Raw genomic sequence first — 26,722 nt, forward strand, 5'->3', positions numbered from 1 at the left:
CCATCTTATACATATGACACAGTGAATTCCACCAAAAACTGTAATTCAATCTATTCCAGTTTTTCCAATTGAATGTAATCTGCTGAATGGCAACTCATAGAAACATAGAAATAGTCAGCAGATAAGGGCCACGGCCCATCTAGTCTGCCCACCGCAATGACCCTTCCCCACCTAACTCAGTGAATAGATCCCACGTGTCTATCCCATTTGGCCTTAAAATCAGGCACGCTGCTGGCCTCAGTGACCTGAAGTGGAAGATTATTCCAGCGGTCAACCACTCTTTCAGTGAAAAAGAATTTCCTGGTGTCACTGTGCAGTTTCCTTCCCCTGATTTTCCACGGGTGCCCCCTGGTTGCCGTGGGACCCTTGAGAAGGAAGATATCTTCTTCCACTTCGATGCGACCCGTGAGATACTTGAACGTCTCGATCATGTCTCCCCTCTCTCTGCGTTCCTCGAGTGAGTAGAGCTGTAACTTATCCAGCCTTTCCTCGTACGGGAGATCCTTGAGACCCGCGATCATCCGGGTGGCCATTCTCTGGACCGACTCTAGTCTCAGCACATCTTTTCGGTAATGCGGCCTCCAAAATTGCACACAGTACTCCAGGTGTGGTCTCATCATGGATCTATACAATGGCATAATGACTTCAGGCTTACGGCTGACGAAATTCCTGCGTATGCAACCTATGATTTGCCTTGCTTTGGAGGAAGCTTGCTCCACTTGATTGACAACCTTCATGTCCTCACTGACGATCACCCCTAGGTCACGTTCTGCTTCAGTTCTTGTTAGGATCTCGCCATTTAGGGTGTAAGTCTTGCATGGATTTTGGCTGCCCAGGTGCATGACTTTGCATTTTTTGGCATTGAAGCTGAGTTGCCAGGACCTAGACCAGCGCTCCAGTAGTAGTAGGTTGTGCATCATGTTGTCGGGCATTGCATTTTTGCCTGTTGTACACTCTTAGCCACTACATTGCTTAGTTTGGCGTCATCAGCGAATAATGTTATTTTACCTCGGAGCCCTTCTGCCAAGTCTCTTATGTAGATGTTGAACAGGATCGGGCCCAGGACGGAGCCCTGTGGCACTCCACTGATCACTTCCGTCGTTTCGGAGGGGGTGCCATTCACCACTACCCTCTGAAGCCTACCCTCAAGCCAGTTCCCAATCCATTTCGTCAACGTGTCGCCCAATCCTATAGAACTCATCTTGCTCAGCAACCTGCGGTGTGGTACGCTATCGAATGCTTTGCTGAAGTCCAGGTATACGATGTCCAGGGACTCCCCAACATCCAGCTTTCTCGTCACCCAGTCATTTCTCGTCACCCAGTCAAAGAAGCCGATCAGGTTGGATTGGCAGGATCTCCCCTTAGTAAATCCATGTTGACAGGGATCCCGTAGATTCTCCTCGTTCATGATCGTATCCAATTGGTGTTTGATTAGAGTTTCCATTAGTTTGCTCACTATTGATGTGAGACTCACCGGTCTGTAGTTTGCTGTCTCCATCTTGGAGCCTTTCTTATGAAGTGGGATGACGTTAGCCATTTTTCAGTCCAACAGGACGTTACCTGTACTAAGGGAGAGATTGAAGAGCGCGGATAGCGGTTCCGCCAAGATATCACACAACTCCCTGAGCACCCTGGGGTGTAGGTTGTCAGGCCCCATTGCCTTGTTAACCTTGAGTTTTGACAGCTTGCAGTAGACACTGCTGGGTGTAAGCTCGAAATTACTAAACGGATCAGCTGAGTCAACCCTTGTCTGCAGCTGAGGACCAAGTCCCGGCGCCTCGCGGGTGAAGACTGAGCAGAAGTATTCATTTAACAGTTGGGCTTTTTCCGAGTCCGTTTCTGCATAGTCTCCCTCTGGTTTCCTGAGGCGTACTATCCCACCTGAGTTCTTGTTCCTGTCACTGATATACCTGAAAAAGGATTTATCTCCTTTCTTTATGTTCCTTGCTAAAGACTCCTCCATGCGGAATTTGGCCTCCCTAACTGCTGTTTTGACTGCTTTTGACTTGGCCAGATAGATTTCCCTGGAGTCCTGTTTCCCTGATTGTTTATAAGAGATGAATGCTTTTTTCTTCTCCTTGATGAGGTCCAAGATCTCCGCAGAGAACCACTGTGGCTTATTGTTCCTACTCCGTTTACTTACCGATTTAACATAGCGGTTTGTTGCTTCCTGTATGGTGGCTTTCATAGTTGACCACATTTTTGTGTCCTTGAATTTAAGGACCTTGGTCAGTGTGGTAGATTTAGTGAAACCTTTCCTGAGATTGAACCATACCATGTTGTGGTCGCTGGAGGCCAATGTGTCGCCCACCGAGACCTCTGTGACACTTTCTCCATTGGTAAGTATCAGGTCTAGGATTGCCTGATCCCTTGTTGGTTCCAACACCAGTTGCCTTAGTATTACTCCCTTCAAGGAGTTTAATAGCCTCCTGCTGCTGCCTGAAGCAGAGGAAAGCGTGACCCAATCCACATCAGGCATGTTGAAGTCACCTATCAATACTGTGTCCCCACGCAAGGTGATATTCTCTATATCTCCGATTAATTCCATATCTTGGTCATCCTGTTGTCTTGGGGGTCTATATACTACGCCAAGATACAGGCATTTGTCCTTCCCTCTGGCCAAATTTACCCAAAGGGATTCCCCAGTGTACCGTACATCTGTGATTCTGGTGACTTTAATGTCATCTTTAGTATATAATGCTACACCTCCTCCCATTTTGCCCTCCCTGTCCCGGCAAAGCAAGTTGTAACCTGGTATGACCATGTCCCACTCCTGTCATAATAAGTAATAATTTATTATTATTTGCAGAAATTTGACTTTTCTTCCTCATTGACATTCCAAATAAAATAGTATCATAGGATACAGCCACAGGATTTTCTAACAAACAATTTATTTGGCCCCAAATCGATCTCCAAAAAGCCAAAATGAATGGACAGTAGAATAATAAATGATCTAAAATCCCTGCTTCGAGATGACAATGCCAACATTTATTTGACTTAGAGCTATCTAACTTTTGTAATCGAACAGGGGTCCAGAAAGCTCGGTTCAACAGAAAAAACCAAGTTTGTCTCATAGATGCTGACATTGTACAACTCATCCTCCAAGACCAAATTCGTGGCCATTGAGACGCAGTAATTTGATGCTTAATCTCAATGCTCCAAATGTCCCTAAGACCAGTTTTTGGTTTTTTTATTCAAAAATCCAGATATCAATTTATACCACTGTGCGGCCTGGTGTCCCAGGAAGTCCACCTAAAAGCACTGGAACTCTAAACTATATTGGTTGTTAAGATTTTTACATTCAGGGAGGCTTCCAGTTTAAATCAGAGCCAGAGTACAGATCTGGTATCATAGGCCTTCATAGGCAAACACTCAAGGATTTTCTCCTAGCTAGTATCCGACCTACCAAGTCTCCCACTTGTGGGTCTTCTCCTGCACTCCCATGAGTCAGTCATAATCTCCCGCTGAGAGGAACTCCCTGTCAAGTGACAGGAGGAAACTATTCATAACACATCATTTCCTGCTGCTAATCCATATTTCACTGTCTTTACAATAACATTTAAAATCTTCCCTGTATTTTTTAATGCTAAATAGTATTTTTTAATGCTAAACAGTAACTCATCACTCTATGTACTTATTCACCAACATTCTAGGAATCACGTCAGTTCTAATTCTAATTCTGACGTGTAATAAACTCCTCCCCCTGTACTCTTTTAAACCAGACAGCTGATGCTATGTTTTCTCTGACAGTTTAAATTCACAGCACCGACAGCGTTCTTTTGACGGTATGTATTGTTGTGCCTCGCTTCCTATAGTAGCTTTATAATTAATTTAGAATTTTTGCCGTAGTGAGGATAGTGAAATTTCTACTCTCATACCCGGCTGTTTATATATACTCTATATTTCAGATGTTACCACATTGCAAACTTGAAGCATTCTATCAGCATTGAAAAGGTTTTTCAATTTACATACAATAGGGTCTCCTGAAGAAGGAATCGAAACGGGGCCACGTAGAGACCCCGAACCTGTTATAAACTGAATTATCAAGCTGCTCTCACAGAGCGATGTTCATTTGAAAAGATTTGTAAAGATAAGAAAAAACAAAGTATTTTCATACAAGTGTTTGAAAGACTGTAAAGACATTTATTTATTTATTTATTTACTTTTGTAATCAAACTTGGAGCGTAACCAGAACTAATAAAGTTGCAACGACTGAAAAATATACTTTGGTTCATCACTAGAGGGCGCAACTCTCTTCTTGAAGAACTCTATACCTCTGAGTGACTTTCAAACGTGACGGTTGCAATCCTGAAGTTTGGTTACCAATTTGAATGAGAAGACAGTTCTTTTATTTGAACGCTAATCCCTAAGAAGCAGGAGATGATGTTTTACAAAGCATTTCCTGCTGCTGCTGGATAGGGAGGGCCTTTCTTTTTGCTTCTGGATGCTTATCAGCTATGCCAGAGGTGGAGCAATTGGTGGGGATGGGTACAGCAATGAGTAGGGTGGGGCAGGCTGAAGGTAGACCCTAAATCTCATGTTGAGTGGGTTGGCCCCCTTTGTAGCTCTGTAATACACCTCACTCAGCTCACTTTAACCCAGTCACTACAGCCACAGTTCTTTGTCAGGGGCCATTAAGCAGTGCTCTTTCTGCAGCTTTGTAGTTGTGGGCACTACATTGATCACTAAGGGGCAATTCTATGAATGGTCATCTGGTAGAAGCCTATTGTGTAGCAGTGTTAAGAGAAAGATACTGTGATATTTGGCATGTCTATGAGAAAAAAAAGTCAGATATCGGCGAATAATAACAAACTTTTATTGATCTTGACAGGAGTTGCCATTCAACATATTACTAATAATTGGAAAGATCATAGCAGACTTAACTTTAATTTTTGGTGGAATTCGCTATGTCATTTATATAACATGGAACGTTCAAAATTATAAAAGTTTTATTAAAATATGGGAGCCATTAACATTGTTTTGTAATGAATAGATACCATTTTTCTTTTAAAGATGCACCATTTAAGGAAGGGAGGGGGGAGGGGTTGTTTGGACAAAGTGTTGAACTAAAATAATTAATAGGGATGGAGGGAGGGGAGGGTAAGGATTTCTTTTATGTTAATAGAGTATAATGATAAGTTTTTCAAATGTTTAACTAAGTGTTGTTTCTTATGATTCTTGTACACTTGTTGAGAGGTTAAAAATGAATAAAGAAAAATAGTGTTGGTAGGGAGGGTGGGTTATGGGTTTATATATATATACAATTGTTATTGTCTTGAAGGATTTATCAAGTGTTGTTTCTGAGACTATGTATGGTTTTTCTTGTTCACTTGTTGAATGATTAAAAAGGAATAAAGGATTAAAAAAAAAAAAAAAAAAAAGAGAAACATCCAACCACAGTTTGGTAAAAGGTGGAATAACTAAAAAAAAATTGGCTTGAGAAGAACAGTGAGAAACAAAGATTTTTTCCCCACTTCTTTATTATTTTCAATTCTTACAATAAGTGTAACAGTAAATATAACATTTTATACTCAAATATCACACTTAATATTCTTATAATATCCATTTTAGAATCCCCCTCCCCCCTAAACAATCACAATGCCCATACATAAAATATCTGTAATCATCCATATCAATTATTCAAAATTCATTAACCTATCATCCCCCCACCTCCCCCCTCCCGGATGTGCATATTTAAAGGGGAAAACACTATTTAAACGTTACAATATTTTGTTAATGGCTTCCAAATCTCCTGAAACCTCTTAAAATTCCCTTTCTGAATGGCCAATGTCCTTTCCATTGTATACAAATGATACAGTGAATTCCACCAAAAACTATAATTAAGCCTCGTCCAATTCTTCCAATTACTCATAATTTGTTGTATAGCGACTCCTGTCATTATTAATAAAAGTCTGTTGTTCTTAGATGATATTTGGCTTTTATCCCTCATTGACATACCAAATAATACAGTATCATAAGACAATGCCACTGGATTTTCCAACAAACAATTAATTTGGCCCCATATTGATTTCCAAAATGCCAAAATAAAAGGACAATAGAACAATAAGTGATCTAAAGTCCCTGCTTCGAGATGACAATGCCAACATCTATTTGACTTAGAGCTATCCAACTTTTGTAAACAAACCGCCAGAATGCTCTATGTAACCAAAAAAACCATGTTTGTCTCATAGATGCCGACATTGTACATCTCATCCTCCAAGTCCAAATTCATGACCATTGAGACGCAGAAATTTGGTGCTTAATCTCAAAACTCCAAATGTCCGTAAGACCAGTTTTTGATTTCTTATTTGCAAATTCAGCTAACAATTTATACCACTGTGCAGCCTGGTGTCCCAGGAAGTCCACCTGAAAACATATGAATTCCAAGCTATACTGATTATTTAAATTTTTCCATTCAGGCAACCCCACCTGAATGGCCTGCTTCAATTGCAGCCATCTAAAACTTTGTGAATTGTTAAGTCCAAATTTATGCTGCAACTGTGAAAAATCAAGCAGCTTACCATTAGATATAACATCATCTAAAATACATATTCCTGCTATCATCCAATGCTTCCAGATGACCTTAAATCCGCCAATTTGAATCTTGGAGTTTAACCATATAGTCTGATTTGTTGATTTATGTATTGGGATAGGTGTTAAATTGTTGACATATCGTAAGGTTTTCCATATATCCACTAAAATTCTGTTTTCTTTATATAATCTAGGCATCTTGATACTGAGAACATGATAGTCGCAGAGGAAACATGAGTCGCCATTCCAACCACAACCAATCTGGGATATTTTCAATGAGCTCTGGGAGGACCCAATACATACCTTGGCGCAAAATATAGGATTGATGATACCTATAAAAATTGGGAAAATTTACCCCTCCCTCCGCAATTAGCTTTTGTAGAGATACTAACGAAATTCTAGCAATTTTACCCAGCCAAATAAATTTTGAAAGAATACTGTTTAACTTTTTATATAAAAGGACCTCTTAAAAAAAACTGGTAACATACCCATTTGATAACAAACCACAGGCAATATCATCATTTTAATAGTTTGGACTCTCCCCCACCAAGAAAGATATAAAGATTCCACTGCTCGCACATTTCTGTTACCTTATGTAATAAAAATTTTTCATTCACTTTCATTGTTTCATCCAATGTTTTTTATCCAAATGCCTAAATATTTTATTCCATCCTCTTTCCATAGAAAGGGGAATGTTTCAAATAATCCTTTTGTGCAATGGACATTAATTGGAAGAACTTCTAATTTACTCTAATTTATCTTATAACCTGAAAATTTTCCAAATTTCTCTATTAAATCAAGTAAGCATGGAATGGTTGTTTCAGGATTCTTCAAATGAAGCAGTATATCATCTGCATAAGCAGAGACCTTATATTCCCGATCTGAATAAGGAATACCCTGTATCTCCTTCACCTGCTGAATAGCTAACAACAAGGGTTCTAATACAATATCAAAAAGCAAAGGAGATAAGGGACATCCCTGTCTAACTCCCCTCTGCAAACTGAAATATTCAGAGAGATTATTATTAATATACAGTCTAGCGAACGGGGAACTATACAAGGATTGGATCATTTGTATAAATCCTGAACCTATTCCAAACAAATCCATTGCTTGATACATGAAGATCCATACCACCCGATCAAAAGCTTTTTCTGCATCTAAGGAAACAGAAAAGGCTGGATCTTTCATGGCTTTTGTTAAATTTAACATATGAAAAGCCAATCTGGTGTTGTTAGAGGAATGTCTCTGAGCAACAAATCTTGTTTGGTGCATACCAATAATAAAAGGGAGAGCCTTAGCCAATCGTAAAGCCAATGTCTTAGCCAGAAGTTTACCATCTACATTAATTAAAGATATAGGCCTGTAATTTGAGACCAATGTGGGATCTTTGTTTGGCTTTGGCAAAAAGCAATGTTACTTACTGTAACAGTTGTTATCCAGGGACAGCAGGCAGCTATTCTCACTAGTGGGTGACGACATCCAACGGAGCCCCAATGCGGACATCTCACAAGCATACTTGCTTGTAGAAACTTTAGAAGTTTTGAGCTGCCCACACGCGCATGCGCGAGTGCCTTCCCGCCCGATGCACCGAGCGCGTCCCCTCAGTTCAGATAGCTAGCAGAGAAGCCAACCCAGGGGAGGTGGGTGGGACGTGAGAATAGCTGCCTGCTGTCCCTGGATAACAACTGTTACGGTAAGTAACATTGCTTTATCCCAGGACAAGCAGGCAGGTATTTTTACAAGTGGGTGACCTCCAAGCTAACCACAATGGGATGGTGGGAGAGTTGGCAACTTAGGAGAATAAATTTTGTAAAACTGTTTGGCCAATCTGTCCATCCCGTCTGGAGAAAGTATCCAGACAATAATGAGAAGAGAAGTTGTGAACCGAGGACCAGGTGGCAGCTCTACAAATCTCCTCAATTGGTGTCGATCTGGGGAAAGCTACAGAAGCTGCCGTTGCTCTGACCTTATGGCCTGTGACTTTACTGTGAAGGGGTAATCCAGCCTGGGCATAGCAGAAAGAGATACAAGCCGCCATCCAGTTGGAGATGGTGAGCTTAGAGATAGGGCGTCCCAACTTGTTCGGATCGAAGGAGATAAAAAGTTGAGGAGCAGTTCTGTGAGGCTTGGTGCGTTCCAGGTAGAAAGCCAAAGCACGTTTACAGTCCAGAGTGTGAACAGCTGATTCTCCAGGATGAGAATGAGGCTTTGGAAAAAACACAGGAAGAACAATGGACTGATTCAGATGAAATTCCGAGACAACCTTGGGGTGAAATTTGGGATGAGTGCGAAGGACCACCTTGTAATGATGAAACACTGTAAAGGATGGATCCGCAACCAATGCGTGAAGCTCACTAACTCGACGAGCAGAAGTGAGGCCAATGAGAAACACCACTTTCCAAGTGAGATACTTCAGAGGAACCTTGTGAAGAGGTTCAAATGGAGGCTTCATAAGCTGAGAAAGAACAACATTGAGGTCCCAAACCACAGGAGGCGGTTTGAGGGGAGGATTGACATGGAAAAGTCCTTTCATGAATCTGGAAACCACAGGATGTGCAGAAAGAGGTTTCCCTTGAAGAGGCTGATGGAAAGCAGCAATTGCACTAAGATGGACTCTAATCGATGTAGACTTGAGGCCAGATTGAGACAGGTGCAAAAGGTAGTCCAAAATAGAGGACTAGGAGGCATGTTGAGGCTCCTTGTGATGAGAAAAACACCAAGTAGAGAATCTAGTCCATTTCTGGGAATAACATTGTCTAGTAGCAGGCTTCCTTGAAGCTTCCAAAATATCCCGCACAGCTTGTGAAAACTGAAGGGGGGTTACGCTGAGAGGAACCAAGCTGTCAGGTGTAGCGACTGCAGGTTGGGATGAAGAAGAGATCCCTGATGCTGTGTAAGCAGAGATGGAAACACTGGCAGAAGGAAGGGAGTACCAAGGTTGCCTGGGCCACCGAGGAGCAATCAGAATCATGGTGGCCCAGTCGGACTTGAGCTTGACCAGAGTCTTTTGAATGAGAGGAAATGGAGGAAACGCATACAGAAAGAGATTCCCCCAGTCCAGAAGAAAAGCATCTGCCTCGAGATGATGAGGAGTGTAGATCCTGGAGCAGAACTGAGGCAGTTTGAAGTTGTGGGGGGTTGCAAAGAGGTCTATCTGAGGCGTTCCCCACAGAGAGAAGATGTGATGAAGGGGCGTGGAATGGAGTCCATTCGTGAGGCTGGAGAAGACGACTCAAGTTGTCCGCCAAGCCCTGAATGTAGACAGCTTTGAGGAAGGTGTTGTGGCGAATTGCCCAATCCCAAACTTTCAGAGCTTCCTGAGGGAGGCTGAACCCGTGCTTCCCTGCTTGTTGACATAATACATGATGACCTGATTGTCCGTGCGAATGAGGACCACCATGTCGTGAAGCAGATGCTGAAAAGCAGAGAGAGCATGAAAAATCGCCCTGAGTTCCAGCAGATTGATATGGCACAGATGATCCGCACTCGTCCAATAGCCCTGGGTGCGGAGACCATCCAGATGCGCCCCCTAAGCATAGTTCGAGGAGTCGGTCGTGAGGACCTTCTGATGGGGAGGCATATGAAACAGCAAACCTCTGGAGAGATTGGAATAGAGCATCCACCAGCGAAGAGACTGTAGCAGAGCAGGAGTGACCTGAATGTGTCGAGTCAGAGGGTCGGAAATCTGCGACCATTGAGATGCCAGGGTCCACTGAGGAATCCGCAGGTGAAGTCTGGCAAAAGGAGTCACGTGTACTGTAGAGGCCATGTGGCCCAGAAGCACCATCATGTGTCTCGCCGAGATGGACGGGCGAGAGGAGACTGAGCAACAAAGATGAAGAAGAGCCGCCAGGCGTTGAGGAGGAAGGAATGCTCTGAGTTGAATAGTATCCAGAACAGCTCCGATGAAGGGAAGAGTCTGGGAAGGTTGCAGATGGGATTTGGGAAAGTTGATCTCGAATCCCAGACTCTGCAGGAACCAGATCGTCCTCTGGGTCGCCTGGACGACACCCTGAGACGTGGAATCCTTGATGAGCCAGTCGTCGAGGTAGGGAAACACCTGAAGACCATGGTTCCTGAGTGCTGCCGCCACTACAACCAGGCACTTGGTGAAGACTCTGGGTGATGAAGCCAGGCCGAAAGGGAGCACTCTGTATTGAAGATGAAGATGTCCCACCCGAAATCTGAGGCATTGACGGAAGGCCGGATGGATGGGAATATGAGTGTAGGCCTCCTTGAAATCCAGAGAGCATAACCAGTCGTTCTGCTCGAGGAGGGGATAGAGAAAAGCCAGGGTCAACATGCGAAACTTCTCCCTGACCAGAAACTTGTTGAGCACCCTGAGGTCCAAAATAGGATGCAGGTCGCCCGTCTTCTTCGGAACAAGGAAGTACCAGGAGTAAAAACCCTTGTTCTGTTGGCCCACGAAGCCGGAGCAAAGCCTGAGCTTCCTGAAGAAGAAGGGCGGTCTGGGTTAAGTTGGAAGGATACTCTCTTGGAAGATGTTCCGGAGGAACTTGATGGAACTGAAGAAAGTATCCCTCTCTTACGATGGAAAGGACCCAGAGGTCGGTGGTAATAGTCGTCCATCGATGATAAAAATGATGGATACAACCTCCGATGGGAAAAACCGGGGAAAGCAGAACGATGGAAGTTATGCTCTTTACGAGACAGTCAAAAAGGCTGAGGGGCCTTGGGGACAGCAGAAGGCTGAGGCTTTTGTGGGGGCTTTTGCTGGTGCTGCCTCTTCACAGATTGACGGATGGTGGGCGCCTGCTTCGGTGGGTATTGCCACTGATAGATCATAGGCGGGTGAGACGGACGATCAATAGCAGGCTTGGGCTTCTGGCGGAGAATAGACTGAAATGACTTTTCATGCTTCGACAGTTTCTCCGTTGCCGCCTCGATGGACTCGTCAAATAGGTCGGCTCCCGCACATGGAACGTTCGCCAGCCTGTCCTTGAGATTCAGGTCCATATGAATCGTTCAGAGCCATGCCAGACGTCGCATGGCCACCGAACAAGCAGCAGCTCTGGCAGAGAGTTCAAAAGCGTCGTAAGACGTTTGCATCATCTGCAGACGAAGTTGGGACGCTAGGACTTCAGAGTACTCGAAACGAGCCTGAGAGTCCAAATATGGCAAAAATTTTTGGAGAATTGAGAGAAAAAACTTAAAGTAGGTCGAAAAGTGAAAACTATAATTCAGGACTCGAGAGGCCATCATCGAGTTCTGGCAGATGCGCCTGCCAAATCTGTCCATAGTCTTGCCCTCCCTGCCAGGAGGAGTGGAGGCATAGACCTGGGAGGGATGAGACCGCTTCAAGGAGGACTCAACCAAGAGGGACTGGTGAGAGAGCTGTGCACTGTCGAAGCCCTTATGGTGCACTGTGCGGTACCTGGCATCCAACTTCCCGGGGACAGCGGGGATGGAGTAAGGAGTCTCGAAACATCTCATGAAGGTCTGGTCTAGAAGCTTATGCAGAGGCAGACGGAGAGACTCAGCAGGAGGTTGGGGAAGATGCATCGTCTCCAAATACTCCTTAGAAAACTTGGAACCCGAGCCCAGGGTTCACCGCCAACTGACGCGAGAAAGATGAGAAAGATAATTGGTCAGCCAGGGCCGGGCCTCGAGAAGGGCTCGATGAAGTCGAGGCGTCCTGATCCGCCGAGGCCGAGGATCGGCAGGGAGAGAATGATCCCACGATGTCCTCGAGTTCCGGCATAGGAGGAGGAGGCGAGTAATCCGGCGGAGAATACTCCCTAAAGGGCTGCTTACGACGAGGCGAGGCATGCCTCGATTAATGTCTCGAGCAACGACTCGAACGTTGAGGTGAGCGAGGCCCAGACGAGGCATCCAGCGAGTAGATGGGGCTGGAGGCAGTGGATCGAAGCAGAGGAGGCTGAGAAGAAGCCCCTCGAGGCACCCCCCAAGACTCGAGGCTCGGCATCGAGGAGGAAGGTTCCGCTCTAGGCAGGGTGGAAGATTCAGCGCCATGCATCGAGTGAATTGACGGCGGCATGGGCAAAGACTCTACTCCTTGCGATGCATGCCCCGAAGCCAGACCAGACACTCGCCGAAACTCGGCTCCCAGCAGCAAGAGTGTGCGTCGAGGAGGCACCGGAGGCGGCACGACCTCGCGGGAGGCTTCCACGTGCCCAGGCTGGATTTGGGAGAGAAGTGTCGGCCCAATCTTAGTAAAGAGCTCGACAAATCGCTTCTCCATCATGGCATGGAACGAAGCCGGCAAAGAGGGATCTTCATCCGCAATGGGACCTCCTGCACGGACATCACTTACTCGGCCGCCAAGGGGCTTGGGCTTAGAAGCCTTGGGCACCTTGAGCACACTGGAGGAATGGGAGGCTGCGTTACCTGACCTGAGGAGACAGCGGAAGGCACCGCAGCAGGCGTCGGAGTCGAAGCCGGCACGAACGAGGCAGGCTTGAGCAGGCTCGAGGCCGAAAAGTTTGAAGTGGAAGCCGAAGGCGCGGCGCTCTGCGATGAGGGCAGCTCCGGCGACCCTCCATGCTGAACAGCGACTCCCATAAGATGCAGCAACGCTTGAAAGCACGTGCAGTAAGTGTGGAGTAAGGCCGGCACAATTTCGGAAGATGTTGAGGCCCGAGACACTGAATACAGCGTTGATGAAGGTCCGTCAACGAAATCGCGCGCTGGTACTTGACACACTTTTTAAAACCAGTGACAGGCCGGGACATGGGCCGAAAAAGCTCTGCCGCAAGATCGAAGCTGCGGGGCCGCGGCCACGCAGCCTGCCCGGTCGAACGAACGAAAGAAATTTTTTATTTTTTTTTGAAAAACAAGAAAACGCAATGTGAACCAACGATAATGAGCAATAAAACCCAAAACCGCAGACACAGAAGGCACAAGTGAAGGGACTTCGCGCAGAGAGTCGAAGACAGACTTCTCGGCTCCGCAGAAGAGTAAGAACTAAGGAGACGCGCCCGGTGCATCGGGCAGGAAGGCACTCGCGCATGCACAGTGTGGGCAGCTCGAAACTTCTAAAGTTTCTACAAACAAGTATGCTTGTGAGATGTCCGCATCGGGGCTCCGTTGGATGACGTCACCAACTTGTGAAAATACCTGCCTGCTTGTCCTGGGATAACTATAGTAACAGATTCCGACATAGTACCTGTAATGCAATCATTAGTTAGTTGGGTCTGATATAAATTTAATAAATGAACTAAGAGGGTACTTTGAAATGATTTATAAAACTCTATCGTGAAACCATCTCCACCTGGAGCGGATCCAGCTCTAAGGGACTTCAACGCTGATTACAACTCTTTTTGTGATATAGGCGCTTCTAAACTTCCTTTTATATGATCAGGAATTTTTGGACCATTAATTCATTTTAAAACTCTAAACCATCTTTTTTTTATCTGAATAAGGCTTGGAAGAATACAAAGCTTTATAAAAATTTAAGAATTGCTTTAAAATACGTCCAATTTGAGAATGAATATCACCTTTTTCATCTTTTATTGCAATAATTTTTGTTCTTCTTTTCTTTAAGATAATTTGCCAATAATCTTCCCGCCTTATTTGAGCTACCATAATACATGATCTGTTGAGAAAACAAATCTTTCCTTACAAATTGTGAAGAAATCTCATTATATTTACATTTTACTTTTAAAAGATCCTGTAGAGTAGTTTGTTCCCATTTTTCAATCAATTTTGACTCCAAAACCTTAATTTCCCGTTCCAAATTAGAAAATTGCATTTTGAGCTGCTTCCTAACATATGCTGAATATGAAATAATTTGACCTCACATGGTAGCCTTAAAAGCATCCCATAGGGTCACCACTGAGACTTCTTTTGAATCATTAATTTGAAAAAATTCACTCATTTTTAACTGAAATTCTTCAAGAAAATTTGAATCCTCTAACAATGTATTATCGAATCTCCATAACAAAGATGTTAATACAAGACAGGAGTGTTATGGAATGAGGGAGGAATCCCCATATAAAAAACCTGATAAGCCAAAATCAATATCTTGAAAAGTGCACTATAACTGGCAGCCAAAGTTGGTCTTGCATGAGAAGTGTAAACATGATCATGTAATTTTGCTTTATAAAATTAGCTTATTTCAGTATTCTTTTTTTATATATCTTTATTCATTTTAAATTTTCAAACAAGTGTACAACAAATCAATTCATAATATACATTTCCACTTGAAATACTACAAATTTCACACAATAAAAATTATCCACCCCCCACCCCCTGAAGATATATTTGTAAATATCTAACACATTCTAAATAATCATATCCATTTTTAAATTTACTTTTGAAAAATAAAAATCTCACCCCCCACTCACCAAATATATATAGAAAATGGGGATAAATGCTAATTATTTATTATAATAATTTATTAATGGCCCCATACATCTTTATATTTATTAAAATATCCTTTTTTAACAGCCAATATTCTTTCCATTTCATACATATGACACACCGAACTCCACCAAAAGCAGTAATTTAACCCTTTATAGTTCTTCCATTTGTATGTTATTTGTTGAATGGCAACCCCTGTTAAAATCATCAAAAGCTTATTATTATTAGAGGATAACTGACACTTGGCCCTCATAGACACACCAAACAAAATTGTGTCATATGACAGAGCTACAGGATTTTCCAACATACAATTTATTTGACCCCAGATCATTTTCCAGAAACTATTAATAAAAGGACAAAAAAATAATAGATGATCTAGAGTTCCAGGCTCAAGATGACAATGCCAACATCTATTAGACTTAGAGCAATCCAATTTTTGTAAACGAACAGGGGTCCAGAATGCTCTATGCAACAGGAAAAACCATGTTTGCCTCATAGACGCAGACATTGTACATCTTATCCTCCAAGACCAAATACGTGGCCATTGAGATGCATTAATTTGATGCTTGATCTCAATGCTCCAAATATCTCTAAGTACAGTCCTTGGTTTTTTATTTAAATAGCCAGATAATACTTTGTACCACTGTGCGGCCTGGTGACCCAGAAAGTCTGCCTGAAAGCATAAGAATTCTAAACTAAATTGATTATTTAAAGATTTCCATTCAGGGAACCCTGCCTGAATGGCCTGCTTCAATTGCAACCATTTATAACTTTTCTTTTTATTAAGGCCAAATTTATGTTGCAACTTTGAAAACTCCAGCAGCTTACCATCAGATATAACATCATTTAAAGTACGTATTCCTGCCTCAATCCAATCCTTCCAGACAATCTTAAATCCGCCTATTTGTATCTTGGAGTTTAGCCATATGTTTTGATAAGTAGATTGTTGAATTGGAAGAGGAGTTAAGTTGTTAACATATTTTAATGTTGTCCATGAGTCCATTATTATCCTGTTACTTTTCCGTATTTTAGGCATTTTTATACTAAGCAGATGACGAAGCCTGATAAGAAACATGAGCTGCCATTCCAACCACAACCAGTCCGGAAGCTTCTCCATGAGTTCTGGGAGGACCCAATACATACCTTGGCGCAAGATATAGGATTGATGAAACCTATAAAATTTGGAAAATTTACCCCTCCCTCCTCAATTGGCTTTTGTAAAGTCACTAAAGCAATTCTTGCAGTCTTACCCAGCCAAATAAATTTACTAAGAATACTATTCAATTTTTTATAAAAAGACCCCTGAAAAAAAACTGGTATCATTCCCATTTGGTAAAAAACAACAGGCAAAATCATCATTTTGATAGTTTGGACTCTTCCCCACCAAGATAAATGTAAAGGATTCCATTGCTCACATAACTCTGTTACTTTTTGCAATAAACATTTTTCATTCATTTTAATTGTTTCATCTAGTGTGTTTTTTATCCATATACCTAAATATTTTATTCCTTCTTCTTTCCATATAAAAGGGAATGATTCAAATAATCCTCTTGTGCAATGCACATTTAAAGGAAGAACTTCTGATTTAGACCAATTTATTTTATATCCTGAGAAATTTCCAAATTTTTTAATCAAATCAAATAAACTTGGAATGGTTGTTTCAGGATTTCTCAAATGGAGCAGTATATCATCCGCATATGCAGATACTTTATACTTTCTACCAGAACGCGGTATACCCTGTATCTCCTTCACTTGTTGAATAGCTAATAATAAGGGTTCAAGCACTATATCAAAAAGCAAAGGAGATAGAGGACAACCCTGTCTAACTCCCCTTTGCAGCTTAAAACAATCAGAAAAATTATTGTTGATATATAATCTAGCAACAGGAGAGCTATACAAAGTTTGAATCATTTGTATAAATCCTGAACCAATACCAAACCATTCCATGGCCTGATACATAAATGTCCATTCCACACGATCAAAACCTTTCTCTGCATCTAGGGACACAGAAAAAGCCGGATCTCCAATTTCTTTTGTTAAATATAACATTTGCAAGGACAATCTAGTATTATTATAAGTGTCTCTGAGCAACAAACCCTGTTTGGTGCATACCAATTATATAAGGAAGAGCTTTTGTCAAACGCATTGCCAAAAGTTTGGCTAATAATTTACCATCTACATTTATCAAAGAAATAGGCTTGTAATTTGAAACCAACATGGGATCTTTATTTGGCTTTGGCAAAACAATGGTCAACGATTCTGCCATAGTGCCTGATATACAACCTTCCTTAAGTTGATTCTGATACAAATTTAATAAATAAGGTAAAAGGGTATTTTGAAATGCTTTATAAAACTCTACCGTCAAACCATCACCACCTGGAGTGGTCCCTAATCTAAGAGATTTCAATGCTGTTTGTAATTCTTTTAGTGATATTGGATCTTCCAAACTTCTTTTTATATGATCAGGAACCTTCGGACCTTCAATAAAATGTAAAAACTCTATTCCAACCTTTTCTTTATCTAAATAAGGCTCAGAAGAATACAGGTTTTTATAATACTTTAAAAACTGTTTTAAAATACATCCAATTTGAAAATTAATATCTCCTTTGTCATCTTTAATTGCATTCATTTTCATCCTTCTTTTTTTCACTTTAAGATAATTACCCAATAATCTTCCCGCCTTATTTGCATTACCATAATACAAAGCTTGCTGACAAAGAATATTTTTCCTAGCCAATTTAGAAGAAATCTCATTATATTTATATTTAACTTTTAATAAAGCTTGTAACGTAGAATTCTCCCATTTTTTAATCAACTTTAACTCCAGAAATTTAATTTCTTATTCTAACTCAACAAATTGCTTTTTTAATTGTTTTTTAGAATAGGCTGAGAATGATATAATCTGTCCTCTCATTGTTGCCTTAAAAGCATCCCACAATATTTCTATAGATACTTCCTCTGTATTATTAATTTGGAAATATTCATCAATTTTTGATTGAAATTCTTCACAAAATTTTGGATATGTAACAATGCATTATTAAATCTCCAGACAGGCCTAACATTTTTTTGGTCAGTAAGATTTAAATTAATCCATACACCACCTGATCTGATAAAATTATTGGATCTATAGAAGCATGAGTAACATCTTGTACTAACCCATCAGAAATAAAAATATAATCAATTCTACAGAAAGATTTATGAACATGCGAATAAAATGAAAATTATTGATCATTAAAATGAAGAATTCGCCAAATATCCTTTAAATTACAAGAATTTACAAAATTATCCAACCCTAATGATTTTTTAATTTTGCTAGATTTTTTATCCAATAAAGGATCCATAACAGCATTAAAATCTCCTGCCACTACCAATTTATTAGCAGCCAGTGGTAAAACTATTGGTTGTAGAGTTTTAAAATATTCAATTTGATTCGAATTAGGGAAATACACATTAAAAAGCGCAATAGTATTATTGCCCATACTCATGTTCACATGCACCCATCTTCCTAATTGATCTGCAGCCACCATACTGAATCCTGCAGAGCACTTTTTGTTAATCAAAATAGCTACACCAGCTTTCTTCCCTATCGCAGGTGCAAAAAAACAATCCTTCAACCAATTACCAATTAATTTCTTTGATTCATCTCCAGTAAGGTGAGTCTCCTGTATGAAATAAACGTCCGCATTCTGCTGTTTTAAATACAATAATGTTTTTTTCCTTTTTATCGGATGGTTGAGACCAGTGGATGGGCATAATCAAAAAAAGCATCTAAGTCCCCTTTTGGCCTAAGTCCCTAAACGTTCAACCCAGAAGCAGGGAAAGTGTCCATAACCAAAACAAACGTCCATGTTTTGATTATGGCCTTCCTCTGCCTAAACACCCAATCTCCACTACGTCTACAAGTACCCCCACAGCACGTCTACACTTTTTAGCCATAATGAAACAAAAACACGCCTAGGCCACAAACGTCCAACAGAAGGGCTTTTAGGCGAAGGAGGAGCCAGTCATAGAAACATAGAAGATGACGGCAGAAAAGGGCAACAGCCCATCAAGTCTTCCCACTCTGCTTACCCACCCCCTGTCTATGCCCTAATGACCCAATTTCCTTATCTTGACCCTCGTAGGGATCCCACATGGGTATCCCATTTATTCTTAAAGTCTGGCACGCTGTCTGCCTCGATCACCTGCACTGGAAGCTTGTTCCCATGATCAACCACTCTCTCTGTGAAGAAATACTTTCTGGTGTCGCCATGAAATTTTCCGCCCCTGAGTTTGAGCGGGTGCCTTCTTGTGGCCGAGGGTCCCTTGAGAAAGAAAATATCATCTTCCACTTTGACATGTCCCGTGAGGTACTTAAATGTTTCGATCATGTCTCCCCTCTCCCTACGTTCCTCAAGAGTGTAGAGCTGCAATTTGTTCAGTCTCTCTTCGTACGAGAGACCCTTGAGCCCCGAGATCATCCTGGTGGCCGTCCGTTGAACCGATTCAATTCTGCGTACATCTTTACTGTAATGTGGCCTCTAGAATTGCACACAGTACTCCAGATGAGGTCTCACCATGGCCCTGTACAACGGCATTATGACTTCAGGCTTTCGGCTGACGAAACTTCTATTGATACAACCCAATATCTGCCTTGCCTTAGATGAAGCCTTCTCCACTTGATTGGCAGTTTTCATGTCTGCACTGATGATTACTCCTAAATCTTGTTCTGCTGAAGTCCTAGTTAAAGTTTCTCCGTTCAAGAAGTACGTCCTGCATGGATTTCCGCTTCCGAGGTGCATGACCTTACATTTCTTAGCATTGAAGCCTAGCTGCCAGGTTGAGGACCAACTTTCCAATGTAAGCAGGTCCTGCGCCATATAATTCTGTAAACTGCATTCACTTACTATATTACATAGTTTGGCGTCATCGGCGAATAGTGTTATTTTACCTTGAAGCCCTTGAGTCAGATCCCCTATATGTTGAAAAGGAGTGGACCCAGGACCGAGCCCTGCGGCACTCCACTGGTCACCTCCGATGTTTTAGAGAGGGTACCATTAACCACCACCCTCTGAAGTCTGCCACTCAGCCAATCATTGACCCATGCAGTTAGTGTCTCTCCTAACCCCATCGATTCCATCTTGCTTAGCAGCCTGCGGTGTGGGACACTGTCAAAAGCTTTACTGAAGTCCAGGTACACGACATCCAAAGACTCTCCCAAGTCCAACTTTCTTGTTACCCAGTCAAAGAAGCTGATGAGATTGGATTGGCAGGACCTACCCTTGGTAAATCCATGCTGACTGGGATCCCGAAGATTCCCTTCATTCAAGATCGTGTCCAATTTGCTTTTAATTAGTGTTTCCATGAGTTTGCACACTATTGATGTGAGACTCACTGGTCTATAATTCGCAGCCTCTGCCCTGCAACCCTTTTTATGCAGAGGAACGACATTAGCTAATTTCCAGTCCAGGGGAACTTTCCCCTTACTTAGGGAGAGATTGAATAGCTCAGCCAACGGTTTCGCCAGGACATCGCTCAATTCTCTGAGCACTCTTGGGTGCAAATTGTCTGGTCCCATGGCTTTGTTCACTTTGAGTCTTGCCAGTTCACTGTAAACTTCACCTGGTGTGAACTCAAAATTCTGAAACGGGTCTTTCGCCTAAAAGCTGGATTCTGTAACCGGTGCCTGTCAAAAACAACACTGGTTACAGAATACCCCCTCCCCAACGATCCAGGCAGGAGGGTGGCCAAGCCCTCCTGCCATGTCAAACCGCGACCCCCCCCCCCCCGACAACATCGGGGCAAGAGGGAGCTCAAGCCCTCTTGCCCCCCCCGACTCCCCGACACGATCGGGGCAAGAGGGAGCCCAAGCCCTCTTGCCCCACCGACTCCCCAACAATATCGGGCCAGGAGGGAGCACAAACCCTCCTGGCCCTGGCGACCCCCCCCCCCGCTAGTTGTTCGGGCCAGGAGGGAGCCCAAACCCTCCTGGCCACGGCGACCCCCTACTCCACCCCGCAATACATTACGGACAGGAGGGACCCCAGGCCCTCCTGCCCTCGACGTAAACCCCCCTCCCCCCAACGACCGCCCCCCCCAAGAACCTCCGACCGCCCCCCCAGACAACCCGTGACCCCCCTGGCCGACCCCACCCCCCTTCCCTGTACCTTTGGCCGGACAGACGGCCACCCCCACCCCCCTTCCCCCACCCCCACCCCCACCCCCCTTCCCTGTTAGTTGGCCGGACAGACGGGAGCCAAACCCGCCTGTCCGGCAGGCAGCCAACGACGGAATGAGGCCGGATTGGCCCATCCGTCCCAAAGCCCCGCCTACTGGTGGGGCCTAAGGTGCCTGGGCCAATCAGAATAGGCCCGGGAGCCTTAGGCCCCTCCTGGGGGCGGGGCCTGAGGCACATAGGCCCAACCCGACCATGTGCCCAAAGCCCCGCCCCCAAGAGGGGCCTAAGGCTCCCGGGCCTATTCTGATTGGCCCAGACGCCTTAGGCCCCACCAGTAGGCGGGGCTTTGGAACGGATGGGCCAATCTGGCCTCATTCCGTTGTTGGCTGCCTGCCGGACAGGCGGGTTTGGCTCCTGTCTGTCCGGCCAACTAAACCAAAGGTACGGGGAAGGGGGGTGGGGGTGTCGTGGGGGTCGGCCAGGGGTGTCGCAGGTCGGCTGGGGGGGCGGTTCTTGGGGGGGGGCGGTCATTGGGGGGAGGGGGATTTACGTCGAGGGCAGGAGGACCTGGGATCCCTCCTGTCCGTAATGTATTGCGGAGTGGAGTAGGGGGTCGCCGTGGCCAGGAGGGTTTGGGCTCCCTCCTGGCCCGAACAACTAACGGGGGGGGGGGTCGCCAGGACCAGGAGGGCTTGTGCTCCCTCCTGGCCCGATATTGTTGGGGAGTCGGCGGGGCAAGAGGGCTTGGGCTCCCTCTTGCCCCGATCGTGTCGGGGGTGCCGCGGTTGGCTGGGGCAAGAGGGCTTGAGCTCCCTCTTGCCCTGATGTTGTGTGTGGGGGGGGAGTGATGCATCGTGGCAGGAGAGATGCCTCATCTCCCCTACCGTGATGCCATCACTCCTCTACCCGAACTGCCGCGGGTCGCGGCAGTTCGGGTAGAAGAGTGATGGCATCGTGGTAGGGGAGATGAAGCATCTCTCCTGCCGCGATGGTTAGTTTGCCGGGCCGCTGAACTGATGGCGCCAGCGGCCATCAGCTCAGCGGCCCGTTTTTCGGCACTTAGACCTGGTTTTATTTCGTCTAAGTGAAAAAGGTCTAAGTGCCGACTAAACTGTATTGGTTATACCTGTTGTACGGCTAGATGTAGGTCGGCCCACCTCCCGCCCACTGCCCGCCCTTTCCCCTCCTCTAAACACACCTCTTTTCTCTCTGTGTGTTTAGAGGCAGGGGAAAGGCCTAAGTTGGTTTTAGATACGTCTAAAAACCAGCTTTGGTTATGGGTACTTGGACGATCAGGCTTTTTGATCGTCCAAATAGCCATTTAGGACACTTTTTAGACGTTTTTGTTTTTTTTTTTGATTATTACCCCCTTAACGTTTAATGAAAAAATCTTAAAAGTCATAATATTAAAACAAAACAATAACCCAAAATATCCATCCTGACAATATTATATAATCTTTACCCCATATTGAAAAAAAAAAATAAACCCCATCCCCTCCCCTATACCCCTCCTAATATCCTCAATCCCTACTCCCTCCCACCCCTCCCATAAAATAAATGCAAACTTTGAAACGCACATTCTAGACCAAGCAACCGATAAGCTCCCCACAAGTTATATCTATAAGCATTCTTATCATTAGCCAGAATATCATAATATTAAACTGAAATCACATATTCATTTAAACTCTTTTATCAAGAATTACCTCCCTCTTTTTTTTTTTTAACTATCTTTTCGCTTCACATTCTTTACTAGAATAAGAACAGTATAAATAAATAACCAAACAAACTTTATATTATTCCATTCCATACCTATTTTCTAGAATAAAGTAGATCCCAACACCCCAATTTACTTTACACATTCAAATAATTAAATGTAAAATGCAATCAATACTCTTAACTTATTTCTTCTTAAGAGACAATAAAAATTTTCAAAAACAAATCTATCCAAAGCAGCACAGCTCCCCATAAAAATCCACAATAAATTCTTCATAACAGCACAGTTTCTATTATGATAAACTCCAATCCATCTTTCAAAATCTTCATCAACCATATGTAATATATTCCAGTTCCAGAATTTTCTTTCATCTTTTAAGATTTGCCAGTAAGACTTATAATGGTCATGTCAATCAGATTCAGACATGTGATGTCAGGCAGAGATCAGCCGTATCATACAGCACAGTTACTTACCGTAACAGGTGTTATCCAGGGACAGCAGGCAGATATTCTTTACGCATGGGTGACGTCACCGACGGAGCCCCGGTACGGACCTTTTTAACTAGAAAGTTCTAGTTGGCCGCACCGCGCATGCGCGAGTGCCTTCCCGCCCGACGGAGGAGTGCGTGGTCCCCAGTTAAGATAAGCCAGCTAAGAAGCCAACCCGGGGAGGTGGGTGGGACGTAAGAATATCTGCCTGCTGTCCCTGGATAACACCTGTTACGGTAAGTAACTGTGCTTTATCCCAGGACAAGCAGGCAGCATATTCTTTACGCATGGGTGACCTCCAAGCTAACAGAGAGGGAGGAGGGATGGTTGGCCATTAGGAAAATAAATTTTGTAACACAGATTGGCCGAAGTGTCCATCCCGTCTGGAGAAGGCATCCAGACAGTAGTGAGTAGTGAACGTGTGAACTGAGGACCAAGTGGCAGCCTTGCAGATTTCCTCAATGGGCGTGGAACGGAGGAAAGCCACAGAAGCAGCCATAGCTCGGACCCTGTGGGCCGTGACAGCACCTTCCAGTGAGAGACCGGCCCGAGCATAACAGAACGCAATACAGGCAGCAAGCCAGTTGGAAAGCGTCCGTTTAGAGACAGGACGACCCAGACGGTTAGGATCGAAGGTCAGAAAGAGCTGAGGGGACGAGCGGTGAGCCCTGGTCCGATCAAGGTAGTATGCAAGGGCACGCTTACAATCCAGTGTGTGCAACGCCTGTTTCCCAGGATGAGAATGGGGTTTAGGGAAAAAGACAGGCAACACAATGGACTGGTTGAGGTGAAAAGCCGAGACCACCTTGGGAAGAAATTTAGGATGGGTACGCAGAACCACCTTATCATGGTGAAAAACAGTGAAAGGTGGATCGGCGACCAGTGCATGCAGCTCACTAACCCTCCTGGCAGAGGTGATGGCAATGAGGAAAAGCACCTTCCATGTTAGAAGTTTGAGCGAAGTTGTGGCAAGAGGCTCAAAAGGAGGTTTCATGAGGGCTGATAAAACCACATTCAGGTCCCAGACGACAGGAGGAGGCCTCAGAGGCGGTTTGACATTGAAGAGGCCTCTCATGAACCGGGAAACCAGAGGATGAGCCGTGAGAGGTTTTCCGAGGATAGGCTCATGGAACGCAGTGATGGCACTGAGGTGGACTCTGATTGAGGTAGACTTGAGGCCAGCAGCGGACAGAGAGAGCAAATAGTCCAGTACAGTTTCCACCGCTAATGAGGTGGGATCGTGATGATGCAGTAGACACCAAGAGGAGAACCTGGTCCACTTCTGATGGTAACATTGGAGGGTGGCCGGTTTCCTGGAGGCATCCAAAATGCGACGGACAGGCTGAGATAGATTCTCTGGAGAGGTCAGTCCGAGAGAAACCAAGCTGTCAGGTGGAGCGAAGACAGATTGGGATGCAGTAGAGATTGACGTTGCTGTGTAAGTAGAGTAGGAAACACAGGAAGAGGAATGGGCTCCCTGGAGCTGAGCTGAAGCAGGAGGGAGAACCAGTGTTGGCGAGGTCACCGAGGGGCGATGAGAATCATGGTGGCCTGGTCCCTGCGGAGTTTGGATAACGTCCGCAACATCAGAGGTAGTGGAGGAAAGGCATAGAGGAACCGATCCGTCCAGTCGAGCAGGAATGCATCTGGGGTCAGACGATGAGGAGAGAAGAGTCTGGAACAGAATTGGGGCAGCTGATGGTTGTGAGGCGCTGCAAAGAGGTCCACCTGCGGAGTGCCCCAGCGAGCAAAGATGGAGTGGAGTGTTGAAGGGTCCAGAGTCCACTCGTGAGGTTGAAGGATGCGGCTGAGATTGTCGGCCAGGGAGTTCTGCTCGCCCTGGATATAGACAGCCTTGAGGAAGAGATTGCGGCCCGTGGCCCAGGTCCAGATGCGGAGAGCCTCCTGACAAAGGAGGCGAGATCCGGTGCCGCCTTGCTTGTTTATGTAGTACATGACGACTTGATTGTCTGTGCACAGGAGAAGAACCTGAGGGAAGAGAAGGTGCTGGAAGGCCTTGAGGGCATAGAACATGGCTCTGAGTTCCAGGAAATTGATGTGATGTTGACGCTCCTGTGGGGTCCAGAGTCCCTGGGTGCGTAGATCTCCTAGGTGAGCTCCCCACGCATAGGGGGAGGCATCCGTGGTGATGATCATGGAGTGAGGGGGTAGATGAAAGAGCAGACCCCTGGAAAGATTTGAGGAGTTCAACCACCATTGAAGAGATTGCTGAAGAGACGATGTCACAGAGATGGGATGAGAAAGAAGATCCGTGGTCTGTGACCATTGGTTGGCGAGAGTCCATTGAGGTGTTCTGAGGTGGAGACGTGCCAGAGGAAGTACATGTACTGTCGAGGCCATGTGGCCCAGGAGGACCATCATCTGTCGGGCAGGAATGGAGTGATGTAGGAGCACCTGACGACAGAGGTGGAGCAGGGTCCGTTGACGATTGGAGGGGAGAAATGCCCTCATTAGTGTGGTGAAGAGAACTGCTCCAATGAACTGAAGTCGCTGTGTAGGAAGCAGATGCGACTTGGGGTAGTTGATCTCGAACCCCAGGAGATGGCGGAGAGAGATGGTGTGATGAGTGGCTTGCAGCACAAGCGTCGACGTAGGAGCTTTCACCAACCAATCGTCCAAGTAGGGGAACACCTGGAGGTTGTGAGACCTGAGGAAGGCCGCCACCACAGTAAGGCACTTGGTGAACACCCTGGGCGATGAAGCGAGGCCAAAAGGTAGCACTTTGTACTGATAGTGACGGTGCTGTATCTGAAACTGTAGGTAGCGACATGAAGGCGGACTGATTGGGATGTGAGTGTAGGCCTCTTTGAGGTCCAGGGAACATAGCCAGTCGTGGTGAGATAGAAGAGGGTACAGTGTGGCAAGGGAGAACATTCTGAACTTCTCCTTGACCAGACATTTGTTGAGGTCCCTGAGATCGAGGATGGGACAAAAGTCTCCTGTCTTCTTGGGAACCAGGAAGTAGCGGGAGTAGAATCCCTGACCCCTTTGGGCCGGAGGCACTTCTTCGATGGCATTGAGAAGAAGGAGGGATTGGACCTCCCTCAGGAGGAGGGGGGTTTGGGAGGAGTGAGAAGCAGACTCTACGGGAGGATTGTCTGGTGGAAGAGTTTGGAAGTTGAGAGAGTAGCCGTGGCGGATGATGTTGAGGACCCATTGGTCTGATGTAATGACCTCCCAACAGCTGAGGAAGATTTGGAGACGGCCTCCGATTTGTTGAGGAAGAGGCAACGAGGGAGGGAGACTGGCTATGCCCTGGAGAGATGAGTCAAAAGGGCTGGGGGGGTTTCAAAGGAGGGAGAGGCTTGGCAGGTTGAGTAGACTGAGAACGAGCCTGAGTATGTTGATGTTGCTGACGGGGCCGCCGAGGTTGTTGTGAAGGCGGATTGAGGGGTCTGGCAGAGAACCTGCGCTGATACGAGGACTGTGGTCTGTAAGGATGAGCAGGTGGAGCCTTTTTCTTAGGTC

General features: G+C 44.8%; 1 protein-coding gene across 1 annotated transcript in view; it reads right to left on the reverse strand.

Moving 5' to 3' along the window:
- Positions 1-26,722, reverse strand: part of CCDC197 (coiled-coil domain containing 197) — a 140,012-nt gene that overhangs the window by 23,640 nt on the left and 89,650 nt on the right. The gene's annotated exons all lie outside the window — the stretch shown is intronic.

This window comes from Geotrypetes seraphini, chromosome 7, assembly GCF_902459505.1.
Source record: "Geotrypetes seraphini chromosome 7, aGeoSer1.1, whole genome shotgun sequence".
In the NCBI taxonomy this organism is placed as follows: Eukaryota; Metazoa; Chordata; class Amphibia; order Gymnophiona; family Dermophiidae; genus Geotrypetes; species Geotrypetes seraphini.